This window comes from Podarcis erhardii, assembly GCF_964252035.2.
Source record: "Podarcis erhardii genome assembly, chromosome: 2".
Classification (NCBI taxonomy): domain Eukaryota; kingdom Metazoa; phylum Chordata; class Lepidosauria; order Squamata; family Lacertidae; genus Podarcis; species Podarcis erhardii.
This window is the reverse complement of record NC_138498.1, coordinates 28,029,248-28,052,797: the sequence shown is the minus strand read 5'-3', so window position 1 is coordinate 28,052,797 and position 23,550 is coordinate 28,029,248. Positions and strand designations below refer to the sequence as shown.

Here is a 23,550-nt window from a genome sequence, read left to right as displayed (position 1 = left end):
CAATGGATCGGTCTGTTGACTATGATAGCTAAATGAAACTTCCGTGTTCAGGGGCAGTGTATCTGTTGAGTTCCGGTTCCAGAGGTTGGGGAGAGAGACACGAACCCTATTAATTGGCCATCATACCCTGTTATGCATTTCATTCTGTTTGGCAGTATGTGATCTCTGCAACTCCTCTTCTACTTCCTGCATCTGGAGGTGAAGACTCCTTTGCTTCTTAAGATTAGCCAGTGCATTAGTTACCAGCCTTATGTGAGCAGCTGAGGAAGGAGAGTAGTTTGTGGGTGAGCAGGTTGCCGAGGAGGAGGAGGAGGAGGAGGAGGAGGGAAGAAGGAGATTAAAATTTGATGCTTCTTAGGAAGCCATTAGTGGCCTGGTGCGGCCCTGAAATTTTGATGATACGATAATCGTAAAGGAAGGAAATATTATTTGCCGTAATGCGGGCTGTTAATGACTCTGCCGGGGAGCTGAGACCCGGCAACGCAGCTGGCCTCGGGGGCCGCTCATGTGTGTGGTAATGTACAACAATTGTCTGTGTAACCTTGAGAAGTAGCTCTGGGACTGGTGGCACTCTGATCTCTTTCTGTGTATTGGTTTGTGTTCTCCCAGCAGTAGCAGACAAAAAAAAAAAAAAGAACATTAAACCTTTCCATGGCTTGGAGCTGCTCTGAGTGGCAGCTCGGAGATTGCACTGGGCAAATAAGCAGACTTTGTTTACCCAAACCTGCTTTTTACATCCAGGTCTCCAGAGGTAGGCAGAAGTCTGCAGGAAACCAGCAAGCCTGAGCACCTGGGTCAGGAATGGGGACGTCTTTCCCAGCTCGAGGGCCACATTGGCTTCCGGGCAACTTCCCAGGGGCCACATACCAGTGCTGGACAGGGCCAGAGGCAAATGGGAAGCAACAATTTTGAACTTTGGCTTTGTACAGTACAGTGGTACCTCAGGTTACATAGCTTCAGGTTACAGACGCTTCAGGTTACAGACTCTGCTAACCCAGAAATAGTGCTTCAGGTTAAGAACTTTGCTTCAGGATGAGAACAGAAATCGTGCTCCGGCGGCAGCAGGAGGCCCCATTACCTAAAGTGGTGCTTCAGGTTAAGAACAGTTTCAGGTTAAGAACGGACCTCCGGAACAAATTAAGTACTTAACCTGAGGTACCACTGTAGACTAGTTTCTGCACAGGCTCTCACATCTCTCTTTACCCTCTGTCCAGGCAAGCTAGAAACATTATCAGTGTTCAAGGGCACATTCCAAAGCAAAAACAATCCGGGAGGATGCAAAGGAAGCAAAGTCAGTCAGGGATGTGTCCCAGAAAGAGCAGCTGTGACCTGGAGACAGTCCTGAGGGGCCAGACAGAGAGGTCCGGGTCCCCACATTTGGCCCCTGGGCCTGGGTGGAACAGCAAGGGATTCAAAACAAAAACAAAAACAACACCAAGGAATCATGTTAAATTCCATTTTCACTGCTGGCCGGGGAGGCTATTCCTAGGTTCAGTGTTTCTTGATGGGGAGGTTGCTTTTAGCTTTGATCTGCGTGGGGTTTTTCCCTCTTCTTTCTTTTTTTTAATGGAAAGATGAAGGCGGCTGACACTGGAAACCCTTTGAAGAACTGAAGTGCCAGTTGAAAAGCGGAAAAAGTGCTTCTCGCTTTGCTTTTATTACTAGGATCCAACAGGAGAATCATGTCCTTTTCCAGAAGTCGTGCCGGCAAGCCGAGGGGTCGCCCGCTTCTTGCCGCCTCGCAAAGCATCACTCATCGCAGGCTCCAACAATCCTCTGATGGGTTTTGACCCACCTTGTCAAAACAGCTTTCCCCTCCTTGTTTCTTTTTTGTGTGTTTTTTTACTGCCCCATTTTTTCCCCTCTCTTGCATCATAAAAACGGAATAGAGAAGAGTGAAGGAGGAATGCCGAAGTGGGGGGGAAGAAGCCAGAGAAACGACGTTTGAAATATTGGGCCCCCTCCTATGGTTGCAATCCTAGCAACAACCTTCTCTTATGACAGATTGACTTTCCATACACTGTTTGTTCAAATGGGGACAACGCATTGGCTTCCGATGTTGGAAGTGTATGTGCTTCTGTCGAAATCTGCGACAACCTCAGCAAGTGACTGGTAGCAGGGTCAAAGCCAAACACTTCAAAATCTTTCGCTTTGACTCTGCCTGCACTCCATCCCTTGCAGCATGTACAGTGGTACCTCGGGTTAAGAACTTAATTTGTTCCGGAGGTCCGTTCTTAACCTGAAACTGTTCTTAACCTGAGATTAATTGTGTGGCGACAGCGCGGTGGCAGCAGGAGGCCCCATTAGCTAAAGTTACCACTAAAGTGGTAACTTTAGCTAATGGGGCCTCCTGCTGCCACCGCGCTGCCGCCACACAATTTCTGTACTCATCCTGAAGCAAAGTTCTTAACCCAAGGTACTATTTCTGGGTTAGCGGAGTCTGTAACCTGAAGCGTCTGGAACCCAAGGTACCACTGTATATTGTCAGCTGAATCAAGTGGTAAAGCTTTTTCCTGGGCTGGCTTGTTTCATGTCCTATGATATATCTATCTCTATTCACTGCTAACCACTAATGATGTCTGGGGCTGGGGACCAATGTGCTATTTCACCATCATTTCTAGCATTGCTCCCACTTTGCAGTGGACTTGTTTGTTTATTATTTAAAATCTTCCTCTGCAAAGGGCGCCCAGGGAAACTCATAACAATAAGATTACATTAAAAAATTTCATATAAACATGGCAGCACTTGCGTGGCGAGATCCCGCCTCCCACCAGTAGAAATAAAGACACAGGACACAGTAATTTAAGTTAATGGGCTAAAATTAGGCCGTAACTTTATTGGTTACAGGTGATGAGCGGTATTGGCTTAGGCATTGGTCCTATCGACTATCCGGCTTCAGCCTGATTGCTTGAAGACCGGAAAGGGTTAATACCAGCAAGGGGAGCCCTGCTGATGCTCCTCAACTAGGGACTCCCCCGGGGTCATCGCTCAGGGTGCACTTTAGGTCCTGACCTCCATAGGCTTTGGATGAGGCAACGCCCCCTGGAATCCTTTACCGGACTACCCTTCAATATATTTGGGGGAGGTGATGGCGCTCCTCCCCCCAATACATCTACATAACATTACCCATACCAATGCCTAACTGCCAAAGCCGAGAAAGTTGTGACGATTTGCTACGAGGTAGGCGAAAAACCAAATGGCTGGTGCCAATTTGCCAAGTGGAAAAAAATCCTACCAGGCCCCTTAACGGCAACCAACCGAGGTCCATAGCAAGGTCAAAAGAGGAACCTTGAAGGGCGGGTGGGCGGGAAACAAATGCAGGAGATTCCTGGCCGCGCTTGCCTTAAATGAGGCAAGCCACACCTCCTGAGCCAGCCGATTGGCTGGCCCGGGGATGACGCGGCTGAGGATTTCCCAGATTGCGCGGGGCTGGGAGCCAGCCTCCGTGCGCGTGTTGGGGCGTGATGCTCACACCACACCTCCTCCCAAGGTCGGAAGTGGCTTTGGAACTAGCATAAAACTACCATCCGAAAGTCTGGATTAGACCCACCTCAGCTGGAGAATGTGCAGGAGGCCCAGGTACTTGCGGTTCCCTGGGCTCCTTGCTTCTTTGAAGCTGAGCTGGGGAACATGTGGTCTTCTAGAGGCTGGGCAGCAGTTCCCATCAGCCCCAACCAGCATGGCAAATGATATGGGGTGAGGGGAGTTGCAGCCCAATAGCATCTGGGGATCACAAGTTCTCCATCCCTGCCCTGAAGGGTTGCCATTTGGAATGTACAGCTCAGCTAGGAAACGAGGCTGGTGAATGGTGTTCGAAATTCGCCAGGCGCATTTTGCACATGGCTATTGCCCACTTGTGACCAAGTGAAGATGCCCGGGCGCCAGGATGGCGCTTGACGTCTCCACCATCTGGAGGTGCATGCCTGGGGATTCTTGGATCTTGACTGTTTTCACACACTGGCAACACATCCGGTAGAATTCTGTCCGCCATTATTTTATCTGCACAATCAAAGTTAATTCCAGGAACCAAAGTCGTATTGAAAAATATGATTTTCAAGCTGTCTGGCCCAAAAATGACAATTAGGTACAGTGGTACCTCAGGTTAAGTACTTAATTCATTCCGGAGGTCCATAGTTAACCTGAAACTGTTCTTAACCTGAAGCACCACTTTAGCTAATGGGGCCTCCTGCTGCTGCTGCGCCGCCGGAGCACAATTTCTGTTCTCATCCTGAAGCAAAGTTCTTAACCTGAAGCACTATTTTTGGGTTAGCGGAGTATGTAACCTGAAGTGTATGTAACCTGAAGTGTATGTAACCCGAGGTACCATTGTATTTTGTTTTGGTGACTGTAACCCTGGTTTAAGAAGCTATTTGGCGCCTAGCTTAGATATCTGAGTTCCTGACACTGTTGGTAAAGTATCTGTCTTAGTGCTTTTCTCCAAGTCGCACTGACATTTGGTCTCACTCTCATGCTCTCATCCAATTGTGAAGACGGTGGTTGTGAATCTTAAGCAGCTGGAATGGATAGCTCAGGAAGAATGCAGCTGTAGTCAGAAGTGGTTCCTTTCACAGGGTGCCCCGAGACACCATTTTAAAGGGCGAAAAACACCCTAAAAATCAATGCACATTGATTTTACCAGGGATGGGGTTCAAATTAGCTGCTGGGTTGGCTTGGTGGAAAAGAGACTTGTAGAACTTCCACTTACTGCAGCCCCAGCCATCACTAGCTGCATTGATTGCATTATTAGTTGCCCATTGATCCCCTGGGAGACAAGTTTAATCAGCTGGGTTTCCTGGGCAAACAAAATGGGACTTCATCAATGCCAGCTGTAGCCCTCATGGGCTCAGCAACCCTGTAATTTATGTCCTGGCTGTGACATGTGCCTGCCTGCTAATGCCATCTGATTTCATTGCCCCAGATCACCCCTGGCAGCAAATGGCTTCTCCCATTGTACACCAAGATTCTGTCTCATCTCAGCACAGCTGGAAAGGGCCTTTTAAAAGGGTCGGATATTTCCCCTTTAATTATAGGGATCAGGATGTTCTGGCAGCCTCTGCACAGCTGGAAGCAAGATGGTGCTGTTGTAGAAACTTGGCGGATTGGATACAGCAGAGGGACTACAAAGGGAAGGGTGCCCTTGCTTAGCAGATAGGCAGGAAAAGAGAGAGGTTTTTCAGTTCCTTTTGATCCTTAGAGTTGGAGAAAACTGAAAGCACCCTGTTCAAAATCGTAGAGGGAGTTTGGGAGAGAGGTGAGAACATAGCTCTCATCTGGGTACAAGCTTCAAGGTCTGAACCCAATCTGAGTTTCGGAAGGGATATTGAGAGATCAACCACTCAGCGAAGATGGCAATTTGATCCTATCAGCTGGCCTGGAGTCCCAGTAATTTTTAGGACTCAGTGAGAACAATTGATTTTGCTCGCCACAGATCTCTCTGACATTTCTAGCTCATGTCCCACTTCGTATATGTCTCACTATGCGTTAGAAATCAACGGTGATTTGTTTTGTTGAAGGAAAGAAGGAAGTATGAAAAATATTTGCCCGTGTTAACTGCTTCTATGAGAAGATACTGAAAGGCAAAAGAGGCATCGAGACCTTTTATGCCCATCCTACCAGAATGCATATTTGTGTGCCATTTTGCATTTTTAACCATTTATTTGATGTGTGTGTATCTTTCATCTGTCTGTCTGTCCGTCCATCCACCTATCATAGTGATGAAAATCATGTGCTTTCCCCGTCCGTCCACCCACTTCTTCTTTTGCAATGTCTTACACCAGTCTTTGGATATATTCTTTTTCAAGTTCTCTGCAGCGTTCTCTGTTGTTTGCTTCTTTCATCCACATAAGACCTACTGCTAGTTTTACATCCTCCGCCCATCACACAGGTGGTTGTCCCATTAGTCTTTTGAAACTGTAGGGTCTCGATATGAACACCGTTTCAATTCCATCAACCTGAGTCGCCTCTTGCCCTACATATGTCCATTTTCACTTTGTGGCCTTTTCCACAACATCCACAACTTTTCATCTTTGTCATATGGAATTATTAGGGTTGTTGTTGTTTTTTAATCTTTTAATGATATTCCTAGCATTGCACTTTCCATGGTATGTTGTGTTGTTTTTAAGCTGGTCAGACATAAACGCGCCGCCCCTCCCCCCCCACGTTAGGGCTGAAACATTAGTTACAACCCATAAATACACTGATTGCAGATTACATGTATGCATCTCTCAGGATGCTGTCAGCAGCTCCTGGCTGGTTGCCCAGGAAAGTATAAAGACGAGGAAAAGTTTCTTACAGTCTTTTTTTATTTCAGTCTTTACAGAGAGAGGCTATAGAACCCAGCCTCTTGGATAATGGCATTGTCCCGAGTGAATCTCCACCCCCAACTTTCTCACTTCCTCATTTTCATTGTCTCTTCTATGGGTGCTGCTACGTGCCCTCTGTCTTTGAGCTCTTTGCTCTCCTACTTTTAAGGCTCACTGGGTTCTAGGAGATGGAGGGTCTGGAATGCTCTCTAATGACAACGTGTCAGCCGGGTGTTGCTCTGGCTCTCCCATGATTTCCCCGCTTTCCCCCTCATCTGCCTCTGAGCTTCTAACTCCCTCAAACCCCAGTTGTAAATCTACACTGCCTTCCTCTTTCTCCTCCCTGGAAGGGTGATGATGGGGAGGCGGTCTCCACCAGTCCTCTTCTTCCCAGTCCCTGACAGCACCTCTGGGACAGCTTCAGTCATAATCTGATTAAAAGGATGCTCTGCTAATAGTCCACATGTATTCATACTTTGGCCTTGTCTAGAGAGCTGTGTATGCATGTGACCGCACCTCCCTGCTGATGGCTGTAGCTGATGGAGCTCTACAACAGCACTCTTTGCTCTTCCACAGCTAGCAATTGAGAAGCCATGCTTTTGCAAAGGGGGCTGCATTGCAACCATGGCGTTCAGAGAGCTTTCAGACAAATAAAAATAAGTTGTTTCCCAGTGTTTAGAGAGAAAAGGCACCATTAACTTGGTCAAAGGGTCTTTATATCAACTGGAATTAAATGTTATAGAATCTATTTCCATCTACTAATTAGTTAATTAGACTAATAGATGGCAATTCAATTAGATCAAGAGGTTGCCATTGAGACAGTCACATGACTAAATGGCTTTGGACTGGCTGTGTGCCTCAAGTCCTAAGGAAATCTGACATTTTCAGGTATGACTGAAGGCTTATCCACAATTCCTCTTGTCCCCCAGGGAAAACTGTTCTTTAGCACTCAGTTGGAGCAAATGCTCTCTGGATCTGTGTTGGCTCTGATGTACAGCTACAGCAGGGGTCAGCAAACTTTTTCAGCAGAGGGCCAGTCCACTGTCCCTCAGACCTTGTGGGGGGGCGGGGGGCGGACTATATTTTGAAAAAAAAAAAAAAATGAACGAATTCCTATGCCCCACAAATATCCCAGATACGTATTTTAAATAAAAGGACACATTCTACTCATGTAAAAACATGCTGATTCCTGGACCGTCCGTGGGCCGGATTTAGAAGGCGATTCGGCCAGATCCGGCCCCTGGGCCTTAGTTTGCCTACCTGTGAGCTAAAGGGGGGGGGTCCTTGGGAAAGGAGCAGGGCAAAGGGAAAACCGAATGGACCCATGCCCAGGAAGTATGGCTCAAGCAAAATGCAACTCAGAGCTGTGCTTTCTATGCATGGGAAAAGCATAAGTGTGGACGAGCCCTGACATAGTAACTTGGAGGAGGAGATTGCATGCTTATGTGCACATTTGTTTTTCTGTTTTTACAGTGCAAGCAGGGCCAAAAAAGAAACCTGGTCTCATTTTTCCGAGAATGTGTCTCGAAAACCCATTCCAGTTCAAGCAGCGGGGAGTGATGGCAGCCCCATCAGTGCTGGCGTGACCTCCTGAGTTAACATTTAATAGGGGGTGCTGAGGGTTCTTTGGAGTGGAATTGTGTGGCTTTCAGCCATTTCCGCCGCAGGCAGGGAGCCTTTTCAAGCTAAGTAGGGTCAGGCACAATCATGGCTTTTTGGACAGGGGACTTTTAAGGAAAACTCGGGAGTGCTGGAGGGGAAACAAGCACCACTGACAGGCTGTGCTGTGTAGCTGGAGGGCAACGTCAGGCTTCAGATAAGAACAGAATCTAAACCTGGCACTCCTTCTCTGGCCAGTGGTATGCTGGAGGTCAAACGAAATGTACGGTCTGTGTGTGTGTGTGATGTCTTCCTTTGAAATGGTGCTTCCCATTCCGGCAGCAGGTGGCGGGAGACAGTGACAGAATTCTGGTACATTACACAGAAGCGGGAAGAATGGCTCGCAGGGCTGATGGGTGTATGTGTTACCAGCTTTCAATTACCCAATTAAAACAAGCGTGGCATCTGGGAGCTTGTTCCTTCAGCCAGCTTTGGATGCTGTCCCTCCCGTATCCCAGCCCCTTTTCATTCTGCGTCATTCGCTGCGCGAGTGTTCTCTTTCTACCCATGTTTTGTGTCATGTTCGCTTTTTGTTGGGCGCCGGCAAATGGCTCTCCAGAACACACGCTAATGCAGAGAGCAAGCTCTCTGTGCGTCTTTGTGCGTGTGCGCTTGAGTCGCTTACTCCATCGCTAAAAGAAAGACTGTGTGGTTCTGAAAGCACAAGGCAGCTGAGGTCTCATCTACGCGGTTTCCGTTTGACAGTAGTTATAAGGCTGGCCATAGCTTATAATCAACCTTTTTATACCTACTGCCCACTAATGCATCTTCAAAGGTAAAGGGACCCCTGATCATTAGGTCCAGTCACGGACGACTCTGGGGTTGCGGTGCTCATCTCGCTTTATTGGCCGAGGGAGCCGGCATACAGCTTCCGGGTCATGTGGCCAGCATGACGAAGCCGCTTCTGGCGAACCAGAGCAGCGCACGGAAACGCCGTTTACCTTCCCGCTGGAGTGGTACCTATTTATCTATTTGCACTTTGACGTGCTTTCGAACTGCTAGGTTGGCAGGAGCAGGGACCGAGCAACGGGAGCTCACCCGTCCACCAGTGCTCAATGGAAGTAGGATTAAGCTTGTGCCATAGAACCCCTTACCGCCCACCTAGAATCCTGAAACGCCCTCTAGTGGGGGGTAGTGACCAGGTTGACAACCCCTGGTGTAGCTAGACGCTGCAACAATGACTAATGTCTGCAGAGCACAGGACAGAATAGATGTGGCCAATGTAGGAGAATGTCCCTGATGACCCTTTATTGCGTACAATGGGCAAGGGTTGCATTTCATAGTAACCTTCCATCAGCTTCAGCCAGTGTCCCAACCGGTCCCCTAACATCTGTTGTCTATGCTCTGGTAACCTCTAGGATGGATTACAATTATGTGTTATACGTGGGGCTGCCTCTGAGGATGGTTCACAAACTTCCGCTGGTGCAGAATTCAGCGGCCTGGTTGCTCACCGGGGCAAGATGGTTTGAGCGTGTAACACCAATCCTGGCCTGATCGCACTGGCTGCCAGTTGTTTTGTGGCATTTGGAAATATTCACATGGTCTGAAATCTGATTAATGTCCCAGATATAAGGCCATGCTGCCTGAGCAAGTGTCAGAATTCCTGGGTACCCCTCTTGTCTTTGACAGGACCACCTTGGCTCATCTGCAAGAAGTGCCCACTGGATCTAGAAGCATTTACTTTATTATTTTATTTATCTAGCAAAATTTATATACCACTTGATTGTAAGAGAACCTAAGTGGTTTACAAAAAGGAGTAGCCAGGGAAATTAGCCTTTAAGCACTTCCTCCTTCCCAACTTGTCCCCCCCCCCCCCCAGATCTGCTGAAATACAGAGTTTGTTTCAGTTTGCAATGGATTTTGCACGGCTAAAAGGAAAAAAAAAATACAGATTAATACAGATTGCTCAGTGGGAGCCTGTTTTTATATATATCCAGTGATGGGTAGGCGATGACTGTTTATGATAGCACGAGGCACAGCATACACACTCCACAGATTGCGGAGCCAGAAATAATTGCAGAGAGCATGCAGTCTGACCTCCTGAATACTGGAGGCCTGCATGCCCTCCCGATTATTGCAACAACAAGACCAATAGCTTGTATATAGCTGGCATTTCGTAAAACAGTTTTTTTCCAGTAGTATTCATTGGAAAGAATTCTTTAACCTTTGCAAGTCCATACCCCCCTTTAATTCACACTTCGTTTTCTAAGGCTTTAAAAAGAAATTGCCCCTATTTGATGTTCTTTACTGCAACCAAAAGCACAAATCCTACTGCAGCATTATCACGTTCCGCAACAAAGCAGTGCAAAACTACATATTCCTTAGATCCCATGCTTTGGGTTGGATAAACCTTCCTTTAACGCAAATGAACCTTGACCTGTGATGCTCCCTCTGCACTATCAAACAAGAGGCTGGTGCAAAACCCTCAATAGGCGATAGTAAAAGTTTTGCTAGCTTCAGCCCCGGAGGGTGTTTTCATCCCACCTGATCCTTTCAATCCGGTGGATACTTGTGTTCTGGTGCCAGCTTCTCATTCAGATAAGTGGCTTTGGGAATGGAAGAAGTAAAACCTGCCATTAAGGTTGAGTAAGCCCAGCCAAGTTTGTTAATCGTCATGTTTGCCCAGATGGAACATGGGAGGAGGGAGGAAATAATCCCTTCTGGTCATTTGCCTCTTTCTCCTTGCATGGCTCCCCCAGCCAGGGAGGCAGGGAACTGGGGCGCAGAGGCACCGGAATGTGCCGCAAGAATAATGCCCTCCAACTCATTCCCAAGTTGCACAATCCTGGGTGAAAAATGGCCAGCGTTCGGTGCAGCCACGAATATGCCGCTGTCAGTCTTGATGTGATTGCGCTAATGACCAGAAACAAACTGCAAAACCCAGGCTGCTGAGCTGGTGCAAGTGTATACTCACTCTCCTCCAGCCTGCTTTCCCCCTGCTCCCCTCAAAAGTCACGTGAAGGGTGTGCAGCAAGAGCTGTGCTGGTGGTGATGGAGCAGGGCAGGAGGGCAGGGAGACAGAAGCCTGCACTTGACCCCCTGTGCTTTCTGCAGCTGATGCAGACCGAGCTGTTGCTGGTGCCCTCCCTGCTCTGTCGAGCAAGCTGCTGGAAGTGGCCCTACGGGCAAACACAGCTCAGCAGTGGTGCACTGAGCCGGGGCTGCGTGCTCTGCCTCGGGCGGTAGGATGTGCTGATCTGAGAAGAGTTGTAGGCCAGGGCAGGAGGGGTCAGTGTTTGCTTTCCTCTCGGATTTCCGATTTTTAACGTGGGTGAGGTGGAGGCAGCAGAGGAAGCTGCAGTTGACTTCAGCATGGGGTGCTCCCCGCCTCACTTCCCCCAGCAAAGAATTCCCCACAAAGATAATTTGTCAGTAAAGTTGGGCTAAGACATTCTCTGCTGACATCCTTTGCCTCTCTGCTTCTGACCTGTGTCTGAAGGTTCACTCTGTGTCCTGAACTGACTTTTGATCTCAGCGAGTCTTTCTTCGTCATTCATTACTATTTATGAGTAGTTCAAGGTGAATTTTTTTTTTTTAATTTTTTTTTGGCATTTTATTGAAAATGGCAGCAGAGTAGCAACCCTGGAGGTCACAGATTTGGCTGACACAAACACACACAATCTTAATGGTTGAAGCCATTGGCTTCACTTGGCTGTCCTCTGTTGAACCAAAAGACACCTCCTGAATTATATGTCTTTCTTGCAAGAATTTACAATTAGTTCCACCCACCCCTGCATCACATACAACGTACCTCATATATAAATAGATAACTCTCTCTCTTTAACTCTCTCTCTCTCTCAAACAATATATATACAATATAATTAGATCTATCTCTTTCTTAGTGTCCTTAGGCAACATTTTGGTTGGATCTGGATGATGACTTCAGTTTTCAACCCAGAACAAGAGTTTGGCACCGGGACAGCTCAGCCAAGCAGCAGTTGAAGTCAGGAGCAAGTGTCAGGAATAAATAACACAGAGTAGGCGAAGTTAACGTTTTATTAGAGGAAACAAAGTCTGCTCAGGAGTGCCAGGCTTAATAAGCATAGCAACTCTTCCCTATGAGGCAATGGTGGAGGCCTTTCCACAGCTGCCTAAATATTCTCTTTCCCCAGGTGCTTCCCAAGCAATCTGAGACTATGCCATGTGTAGTCCTGCTCCTCCCTCTTCATGCCTCTTCTGATCTTGGGAGACCTACAGGGAGGGGAGCTTGTTGCAGCATGAATGGGAGACACCCTGGTTTCTTCACCAGCCTGCCTCATCTCTGCCTCTTGGCTCCCGTCCTTTCCAGCCTCTGCTTCTGCCTCTGATTCTGGACTGCTCTCTGCCACAGCCCCTTCCTGCTCACTAAACCCTGTTACCTCTTCAGCTTCCAAGACCTTCTGCTCCCAGTCTGCTCCTTCTTCTCCCTCTGACCACTCATCATCATCCCACCACCAATCCCCTGGCTCTGAGCCTTCTTCCCTTGGGGGTTCCCCAGTTGATGCTTCCCACCATTCCTCTGTGTCTAGCCATTCCATGACATCTGAGTATCGTGCATAGAGGATGTCATTAGATGAGGCTTACCAGTTTAATTTATATATTCTGCAACCTTTGGGCATCTCAGCTGAAGTTAGGTGGTTAGAGCCTGCTCTGCACTTGATTGTTGCAGAACTAAGGAAATAATTCAAAACGAAGACTAACTCTGGCCTTTTCTGTAAACTGAGACTGTTGCTTCCAATGCTGATAGTCAAATCCAGGCACAGTAAGCTGAAGAGCAGGGTGGGATATACTTTTTTTATTTGCAAAACTAAAGGAAAAAGGCTTTGACTTTCTATTATCTGGTGTGTTGATAATCCTCTGTACATTGAAGGAGAGGGATACTACTCCATCTGATATGTCCGTCTTTAGATAAGCAGTTTTAATCCAAACTTTAGCCAATATTGCTTTGGAAAACCAACCAACCAACCAACCAAGGTAAAAACCTGGGAATACCATTCATGTAAAAACCAAAACTTGCAGGTAAAATTCTGAGCTCCCAACATAACAATACTTTGCATGTCCTAAGTTGAAGAGCATTCAAGGCTGCATAATATAAGGCGGCAACACAAGCAAGCAGAGAGCGTTGGGTTTAGCTTTTGAAATTCACCAGGCACATTTTGGACCTGGCTATCGGCCACTTGCAACCAAGTGAAGAAGCACGGGCGCTAGGATGGTGCCTGATGTTTCCACCCTCTGGAGGTGCATGCCTGCGGATCCTTGGGTCTTGCCTGTCTTCACACACTAACAACACATCCTGTAGAATTATTACCTCTCATATTTTATCTGCACAATCAGAAGGAATTTCAGGAACCCAAAAGCTGTTTCTAACCGTGTTTGGATCGTCCATGGAGATTTCTCATTTCAGTCATAGGTTTACTGCAGATTATGTAAGCAAAGCGTGACATTGAAGGAAGCTGGTGGCCCTGTCTCATGGCTGTAGACCTCATTTGGATGGAAAAGAGTCCATCATATCAGGACTGCTGATAGCAGAAGGGAAGTGAGGTGGGGAAGAGTTTGTCAGCTGCAGCCTGCCTTTCCAGGCAGAATGACTGATGACACCAGCGCACCTGCTTAGCTCCTGCTGACAGCCTGTCTGCAAAGGCCTCTAAGCAGGGAGGCGGTTTATTACTTAGCAGGTTTCTGTGAGCTGGTAATTAAGCTGTGCCCCCATGGAGCCTGCTCGCTGCCCTTTTATAGCCTTGTCTTCCATCACTGGGCGGGCATAGGGCTTTCGTCAGCTGACTTGGTTGGCTAATTGGTCTCATCCTGTGGCTGCTGTTAGCCGGATAATTGTCAGCACGCACATGCACACACACACACACACTGCTTCTGGGTATTCAGCCCAGCCTGAACCGTGCCTTTCATTGGCCTCATCCTACCTTGGTGTTTGAAAGGCACAGCGTCTTTCAGGACTGCCTGCAATGGCATCAGCCGAGAAAAGGCTTAGCCAGGAACTCGTGTTGATCTGCTACTGGCATGGGGATAGCAGAGCGTTCTGTGCTGCTTGGCCCCGTACTCTTTGGCAGAGATGGGTGTAATATTCTTGATTCTTTTAGCACTCTAGTTTTAAAGCAAATGAGAAAATCTTTTATGACGCAGCTTTACTGAGGCTCTCAAGGGCAGTCCAAGGACACAATTCATCCTGCTTTGTCAGGAAGACTGTATTGCCTCTCAGATGCTTGGGAAATGTTTCCTGATGTGCCCCCTTTAGCTCCTGCAGCTGCCAAAGGAATGCGGTTGGGGGAACATTCCCCCTCCTACAAGTTAAGCCAAGGCCTACTGGATTTTGCCCCTTCCACCCCAGGGCCCTGTTGTGCTTGTGTCAGTGGAATGAAATTTTGTGATTTGATGGGGGGGGCATGTGAAATGGGATATCGAGACATATTTATCTTCTAACGCTGGCTGAGATGCCTGGGAGAATTGCTTATCTTCTCGGGAAATACTTCTGCGGCTTGATAAGGAACTACAATGTTATAGCTTTCACCTTGTCTTGATTGTGGATCTGAGAATACAATAAAAATTGATACCCCGTTGGTATCCCATAGTCGTGGTCTGTGCTTGTTTGTGATGGAGAAATGACTCACTTGAGATTTAGAGGAGGTCACTTAGTGTGGACAGATGGACATCCAGATCTCAGAGTGGGCCCCTGGTCCCAAGTTCCAGGATAATATAAAAGTATGTGGAGGTGAGCTGTGGTGCGTCTCCCCGCTCCCATTTGTCCAGAGATCACCCCCTGTTCTCACTGCCACTTAACATATATAATATAGGCACTGGCTCATCCATGCATACACTAAAATATGCTATCCCCCAAATGCCAGCGCTCTCTGCCTGGCTTTCCCGCCTACCTCCCCACCCCTGGACCAGTGCAGACACATGAGACTTCTGCACTGCCCAGACAGCCCTTGGGAGGAGGACAGAGACCCTGTGTGGCCACCTCTCTAGTTTAGCTGCAGTCCAAACCACTTCAGCAGGCATCGTGGGAAACAGAAGAGTGGAGTCCCCATGATGCCTTGGACCAGAGAGAGATGCACTTTAGGCTGCTTTGGCCCTGCCCTGCTGCGGAATCATAGAATTGTAGAGTTGGAGGGCCTCGGTCCAGTATACCTGAGGTATACTTCAGTCTCCACCCCCGTCATTCTGCCTGGACACTGAGGTCCAGCTCTGAGGGCCTTCTGGCAGTTTCCTCACTGAGAGAAGCGAAGTTACAGGGAACCAGGCAGAAGGCCTTCTCAGTGGTGGCACCCGCCCTGTGGAACGCCCTCCCACCAGATGTCAAGGAAATAAACAGCTCTATCTGACTTTTAGACGGCATCTGAAGGCAACCCTGTTTAGGGAAGTTTTTAATGTCTGATGTTTTATTGTATTTTTAATATTTTGTTGGAAGCCGCCCAGAGTGACTGGGGAAACCCAGCCAGATGGGCAGAGAAGGAAGGAAGGAAGGAAGGAAGGAAGGAAGGAAGGAAGGAAGGAAGAAGGAAGGAATAACAATAATTTTGTCCACCCCCCTGCAATGCATTTGTCCCATACGGGGATTGCACCTTCAACTTTGGTATGAGCGACACCAATTGAGCTTGAATGACTGGTTGTCTCATCAGCTAGGGCGGAGTGACTGGAGCATGCAGAGACCCAGATCTTAAGGAAGGAAGAAGCAGCAGCAGCTCACAGTTTTGGGTGGGATGGAAACAGACAGGCAGAGGATATAAGTGGCATCTAGGAAAACCCAACCTACCCACCCCTGCCATACTATTTCCAGCACAATCCAATAGCTGGCTCCTTTCCACCCTGTCAAATCCTTCTCCTGCCCTGCATTCCTTCCTGGGGTCTCTGTTTTCAGCCTCTGTTGTCTGCAACATCCTGACACAGCCCACCTGTTCCTCAGGAGGCGAGTGTTCAGCCCCTTCCCTCCACCTGTTCCCCCCAGGAATGCTTTTGCCTGCAGTTCGGTTGCCTGGGAACACAGTAACCCGATGCTGAGAAGTGGGGTTTGCCTGTCAGGGAGGGGCCCATCTATGGTCACTGGTATGTTGCCCCCCTCCACAACTCTTCCTTTTGTCTCCCACAAGCAAATAAAATTAGCCACAGGAGGCAGATAGCCTGATTTCTGCTGACTTTGGGCACAATCCACAAGCTGTGTTCTTTTGTTCCAATATGGGGAAGGGGTGTGTGAGTTTAGGAGAAAGAGGGAGGGATTGAAAATTGCACAGTAAATGTTCCTTGATAGACTGGGTCTTCTGCTGGCTGGGATTTCTGTCATGTTTATAGTGTGCTTAGAGGGAAGTAAACAAAGAAATATGCACGAACAAAACTTTGTGCATTCCACAGCACAGCATCCCTTCTCTGCCTTTGCAGCCCAGTGTTATATACTAAACCAGATAGCAGCCTGTCTTTGTTATATCAGGATCAGAGAGGCCTGGATTCAAATCTTCTCCACTTGTATTTTTAATCTTGGTTGGAAGTCGCCCAGAGTGGCTGGGGAAACCCAGCCAGATGGGCGGGGTACAAATAATAAATTATTATTATTATTATTATTATTATTATTATTATTATTATTATTATTATTATTATCCCTGAAGCTTCTTGGGTGACTGGGCAATCACTTTCTTAGCCTAACCTCTCTCACAGGAAAAAATGGCAGCAGAGAGCTCTTTGGAGGAAGAATGGGATGAAACTGTAATGGCTGAATGAATGCCAAATAAATCCATGCAGAGGTCACTTCCGCAAATCTCAGCAAGGCTGGACATGTCTGTGTTCAGCTGCTGAACCCTTTTTGCCCCATCATAAACACCCTTAGATTACCCCAGCTCTGCCTCTTGGCGGTATCTTCATTCCCCCACCCCAACCTTCCTTGAACTTGTTGTTCCCCATCTGGATTTCCAGTTCCATCCATTCCAGTCATATCCCTACTTCTGTGATGGAAAGAGAAACAGGAGGAGGAGGACTATGCGTGGACTCCAGCAGATGCCATACCGGGCATGCCTCTTTGTACCTAATCATCAAAATCAAAAGCTGATCAACTTTTAATATAGCCGGAAATATCTCTCTCCAAAAAAACAAAAACAAAAAAACAAAAAAAACCCCCAAAACCTTGTATGCTATGTAAAAATAGACACATGCATCAATTTCCCCATAACTGAATCATTGACAAGTTGTGACATTTACTATTTGGAACAACTCTCTGTCCATGAACAAACATTTCTCTGCTTCCTCCAGAACCAGCACTGAAAATAAATATTTGATCAGCATAAAACTATTTTCTTCCCACTTTTGAATGCATCTGCTTGGTGGCAATTGTTGTGGATTTGAATGAAAGGTGCCCTTTAAATCATGCGCTTTTACAGCAGCAGCAGTGTGGGAGCTGTTATTCCGGACCTTTCATCATGGGGGCCTGGCTACTCATGTCGTTCCTTGCCATGCAATTGTTGCCTGGCCAGGCTTTTAATGTTAACAGCATCACCATGGGGGGAGGCCGTAGAAAAGCATCTCCAAGCCCCACACCACTTTTGCAGAACCTGAAAGGCCCCTAAGTGCAACACTGGACGCTTAAGAGCAGTTGTTTGAATATACTGCATTTCACACAATAAAAAAAAGACTTGTTATTTTGGAACTGATGACTGTGAACTTTAAATTGAAAGTTTGCAAGGGGATATTTGAATATTTGTACACCTGTGGCTGGTTGTCAGAGAGTTTGCTAAGCTAACTAAATCTGAACTTATTAAGCACCTGTGCTAGGTAGGACAAACTAAATCAAATAAGGATGGTTGAAAGCTTTGAATTTGACTAGCAGATTGGATAAACCTCATTCAGGTCAGCCTAAATTAAAAGTAAATGTAGTTAAACTTTATTCTGGTATCAGTCACCATGACTTCAGCAAGATTTTGACCATGCTTTAATTCCCATTGAATCATCAACAATCTATGGCCTATCCTGCACAATGACAGGTAGGGCTGGGTGATCATTTGGTATTCAACATTGCAATATATCACCAGCTACACACTGCGACCTACTGTTATAGCATGATGTTTGAAGGAAGGATGGAGCTATGTAGAGGCATTAGCTGACTTCATGTTTTCCCCCGCATTGTGATTTTTGCATCTCTCTCTCTCTCTCTCTCTCTCTCTCTCTCTCTCTCTCTCTCTCTCTCACACACACACACACACACACACCACAATTTTGCCAGGCCAAAAATTATGAAGCCAATATCATGATATGGACTTCAGACCAGTTTTGGACGATATATCGCCCAGCCCTAATGACAGGCCCATCTCACAGCAGTGACAGGACACCTGGCAGAGAGATATGCACTCAAGGGACCAGACTCAGGTGCTAACTATGTCCCCATGTCTTCCCTGGCAGCCTCATTACAGGACCTAACAATTACATCCAGGATATCAAGGGTTTATTCGCTTCCTCCTCTTCCTGTGTCCTTTCCCCCATCAGCTGCCAGCAGTGCCCTTCTGCATTCTACACAGGACAAAAGAAAGGCAGAAGGGTAAATTGACATAAATCTGAAATCAGAAATGGCAGCGCAGCGTAAGCCAGCGGGGGAACGCCACAACCTTCTAGGACACTGCAACTGACTTTAATGTGGCCATCCTGGAGCAAAGGGACTTTGAAGAGAGACGAACATGAAGCCACTGAATTTTGATGCTGTTGCTCTTGGATTGACCCAAGACCAAGGATATAATTTACACATCATATGTGTAAATTGACTTATACCATTGCAGGATAGTCTATGCCAGGCATGTCCAAAGTTTGTTTCGGGGGCAGTTTAGTTCCGGGGGTAAAATCCCAAGAAAACCTCAACAACTTCAATCCTAAAACTTTGGTTGGCCATTTGGTCGGCCCTCACGGCCCTTTACTTCATCAAATCTGGCCCTCTTTGAAAAAAGTTTGGGCAGCACTGCTATGCCATCAAGAACCGGTCTGTGAATTATTGGGCTAAGAACATCCTTATCACAGACTCTGCTTTTATTTCCCTTTGACCTTTTTACAATGCTCCCACTGCCCCACCCCCACCCGCAGTTGTGTATAGATGTGCCTATAACTCAGGATAACACTTCAGGTGCCTGATGAAGTAGACTGTAGTCCACAAAAGCTTTATGACACAATAAATTTGTTAGTCTTTAAGGTATATCGAAGCTGTTGGTCTATCACAGCTACTCCTCTGGGAATTGTTTAGGTGTGATTGCTTTAACCTCAATTTTATACTCTGGAAAGGGGTTGTTTGTGAGGACGGCACTCTTGTGTGGCAGTGTGAGTTGTAATAGCAAGTTACACAGCTTTTCCGGAGACCCAAGAATCTCCTCTTTCAGGTTTCTAGTCCTTGTGACTGCGTAAGAAGAATGAAATTGAAAATTCCGCCACACAGTTTCTGTTCAAAGGTTAAACATCTGCTATGGACTGGAACGGTTTTGCAGTCAAGGAATAGGGTTGCTGTGCTCACTCTGCCTGTTTACTCCCCATTTTCAAGGCGCCTAGATGATGTTGTCTTGATGCGATACTGTCTTCCTATTTTTGTCATCTCAGTCCCTCTGCAAACCCCTCAGAATCTTGCACTTAGAACGAAGCACTGAAATTAAAACAAATCTATGCAAATGTCTCTGTAATTGTTCATTTAAATGTGCTTTAAGATCTTTGCCTCCTTCTGTGCAAACACTGAGAGACAGGCACTTACTACTTCTGTTTGATGGATGGAGCTACTGAAGCTGAAACACATTGACTTTACCAGTTCTACTCAGTGTGCCAGCATTCGAACCCGAGGTTCCCAGCGCCTTTCTATTCACAGAGGCAGATTTTGCAGAATTGATTCCTGCTTACACGAATCTCAGGCCTTTTAAATATGTGATACTTACGGTCATCACTTCCTTGACAATTAAGCAATATATTACTGAGAACTTTTTTAAAAAAAAAAGTCTTCTGATCTAACCAACCCTTTTGAACTAAAGAAGCATTAGTTGTGTCACATTGATACTTTATAAATGGCTTTTAATGTCGCCATTAGGGTGATCACTGCAGCCTATATTTAAGCTCCTAAAAACCAAGCTGGGTGGGGGGAGATTTAATTCTCCTCACACCTTCCTCAGGCGAAAAGGCTTGGCAAGGCAGAGGCATGAGGACATTCTCATAAACTGAATTATGCCTTAATAGCATCAATAGAGCTTTTAAAGCGCTGAACGAGGCCAAAACTGTAGAGCAGCCTTTTGGCAGCAAGGCAAGAGACAGCATCAAGCATAAAGCTGCGGCTGGCTGAAGCTGCGAGGGGAGTAGCCAGAACAGAAGTGGGATGCTGGGTGGATCCTAGCCAGCCAATCTCTTTAAGTGCAGAAATACAGAGACATTTTCACAAGGCCTAAGGAGGGTTCTGAAGCCTCTGTGATGCTGAAGGTAGCCATGGGTTGCTTTCAGGTCATCCTGCGGGTTGAATTCTCTCATTCAAATAGAGAACAGCAAATATAATAATAATAATAATAATAATAATAATAATACGCTATTATTTATACCCTGCCCATCTGGCTGGGTTGCCCTAGCCACTCTGGGTGTCTTCTGACACATATGAAAACATAATAAAATATCGTTTAAAAACTTCCTGATACAAGGCTGCCTTCAGATGTCTTCCAAAAGTTGTATAGTTATTTATCTCCTTGACATCTGAAGGAGGCCCTCTTTCCTGGTTCTGTGTAACTTCAGTTCTCACAGTGAGGGACCAGCCAGAAGACCCTCGGAGCTGGACCTCAGTGTCTGGGCTGAACGACGGGGATGGAGACGCTCCTTCAGGTATACTGTGCCGAGGCCGTTTAGGACTTTAATAGTCAGCACCAACACTTGGAAATGTGCTTGGAAATGTACCGGGAGCCAGTGTAGATCCGTTAGGACCAGTGTTATATGGTCCTAGTGGCCACTCCCAGTCACCAGTCCAGCTGCCACATTCGGGATTAGTTGTTTCAGAGTCACCTTCAGAGGTAGCCCCACATAAGAAACATTGCAGTAGTCCAAGCGGGAGATAACCAGAGCACGTACCACTCTGGCAAGACAGTGATGTTTTGGTATCGATGTTGGATGATAGTCCCTCAGTCCCAGTTTACTTTTTCCCTCCCAGTCTGTCCACTGTTCACAGTATCCTTGGCACCCCCAGAACTTCAGCATTTACCGGTAACTGGAGCGGTAAAATGTTGAGTCCAAATAAAGGAAGTTGTGTATCCTGAACCAAGTAATGTGCACCAGAAAGCTGAAGCCCTCCACCATTCTTCAGCAATGGCCCCTCACTTCAGGTCTCCAAACATTGAGGGGTGTGTAGTTGTATCCCCTTTATACTTTAAATCCCATACACAAAGCTGGATGTTAATTTTAGCCGGTGCACTAGATAACCAATTAGCGGTCGTATCCAACTTAAGTTTCAATTAGAGTAGACCCACCAAAATCAACAGAGCCAAATTAGTCATTAGTTTCAATTGGTTTACTTGGAGTATGATTCATTTTGGACCCTACCCAAAGTCAACGGATGCTAAATTGGATAGCTTTGCCCAGCAGCTGAGGGTCTGTTTCCCTCAGAGTATTAAGTGTCATCTTCTTCTTCTGGTTTAATGGCGCAGCAAGGGCAAGGGCAAGGAAGGGCCCTGACGCCATCACCTACTGGCAACAGTATGCCAGGTGGTATAAGATTCCCCACCCCCCTATTTAGGATTCAGTTGTTGAATTCTTAAATTTGACATTATCCTAAACATGGAGGAAGTCCTTCCATCTTGCCACTGTGACCAAATGCAGACTCTGTGGCTCCACCAGTCAACTCCCCCTTCTCCTCACCAACACCTGATGAAAAGTTCTGGAGAATTCAGCCCGGACACTGAGATCCAGCTCTGAGGGCCTTCTGAGAGAAGTGAGGTTACAGGGAACCAGGCAGAGGGCCTTCTCGGTAGTGGCACCCACCCTGTGGAATGCCTTCCCATTAGATGTCAAGGAAACAAACCAACTCTTTTAGAAGACATCGAAGGCAGCCCCGTACAGGGAAGTATTTAATGTTTGATGTCTTACTGTTTAATTTGTTGGAAGCCACTCAGAGTGGCTGGGACAACCCAGTCAGATTAGCTTCTTATTCTTGATTATGATGATTATTCACAGCAACAACAATGTGAAAGTTGCCACATTGACATTTCGGTTAGTCCAGTAAAGGTATTGTCCTAATACGTTTCTACCCCTTATGGACCAAATGGCTGCTTTAGCTTTTTGTATAAATTATGAAGCAACTCTTCCCTCAAGCCTAGGCTATCCCTACACACTGGTGTGTATGTGTGTTCATACATATTTTGTTCATCTTACACTATACCTCGAATGGAAGAGCCTGTGCCTACCCTCAGAGCCCTGGCGTGAGATGTCACCTTCGTGCTGTTCATAGAAGTAATGGGGGCTGAACAACACCACTCTGTTCCCTCATGCTCTCCTTTGCGCTTGCTTTCTCTCTGTTCCACAGGCTATAAACAACCTTACCTCTGCCTGACCCCTTCCTGCTTTAGTCTCTGCTGTCCTCCTTTTATTTGCTAAACCTCACACATCTCTCATAATCTCTCGCAGTAGAACTTAAAGGAGATGTGACTTTCAACAGACCACCTTAACTGTCATGGAGGCGAAGGCTCCCTTGGCATCCCTCTTGAGCTGAAAAAGAGAGCTAGCTCCATCATTTCAGCTACTCAGCAAGGACCCCTCGGAGCTTACAGGCCCAGAAAACTGCTTTCATTGCCAAGACACAGCTCTGGAACGTAGGGAGCCACCGTAATGAGGTGGCCCCTGCAGACCGCCTTTACCTCACCACAGAGTAAACACAAGTTGGAAACAACTTGCTAAGAAAGCCTAATATGCAGCCTTCAAATGCACTGGCTGTTGGATGGATGCTATGTGGGTGCTTTGAGAAAACAACAGCAATATGGATCTATTGCCCTAGATTGATTAAGCAGCAGTTCTGTGCTTATCAGGGAGCTGCCTCTGAATGGTGGTGAGGCTACAGCCACTCACGGCAGGGTGCTGGCTGATCTTGTCATGTGTAAAAGCACCAGTCAACAGACTTCTGAAAACGGGGCTGCCCAAATTCCCGACTCTCTATTCTGCCAGCTTCATATCGTCTGTTTTGTGTGTAGTGTCTGCTAACGGCAGACCTGCTAGCTTTGTCTGTTTGGATGGTACCGCCCCCAAAAGAGCTAAAAATTAATATTTGTGTACTCCTTCACTGAAGCTTTCCCAAACAATGGAAAGAAAAACAAAAGTGTTACAAAACTTAGGACGTGAATCAAAACAGAAGTTCAGCTTCCCTAGAGACCAAGATAAATAAATTATATTAGATTTGCACAATGTATCCAGGTTCTGTTAACAAATTTAACAAATTGTGGGTTGTTGTTTTTTAAGTGTTGCCTTGAACATGCAATTAACACTAGTCATTTCTATGGTATTAGAAGGGGACAAATCATTTTAGAAACCTTCTATATAATTTCAGCAATGAGAAGCCACTATTGTTCCCATTTTGCAGTTCGTGAAACCCCATCTGAGCTGCTCATTGTCCACCAGTCATCAAGGTGGGACTGTAGCT

At 46.7% G+C, this 23,550-nt stretch overlaps 1 protein-coding gene across 8 annotated transcripts in view; it reads left to right on the top strand.

The window, feature by feature from the left end:
* Positions 1-23,550, top strand: part of SDK2 (sidekick cell adhesion molecule 2) — a 338,404-nt gene that overhangs the window by 12,742 nt on the left and 302,112 nt on the right. The gene's annotated exons all lie outside the window — the stretch shown is intronic.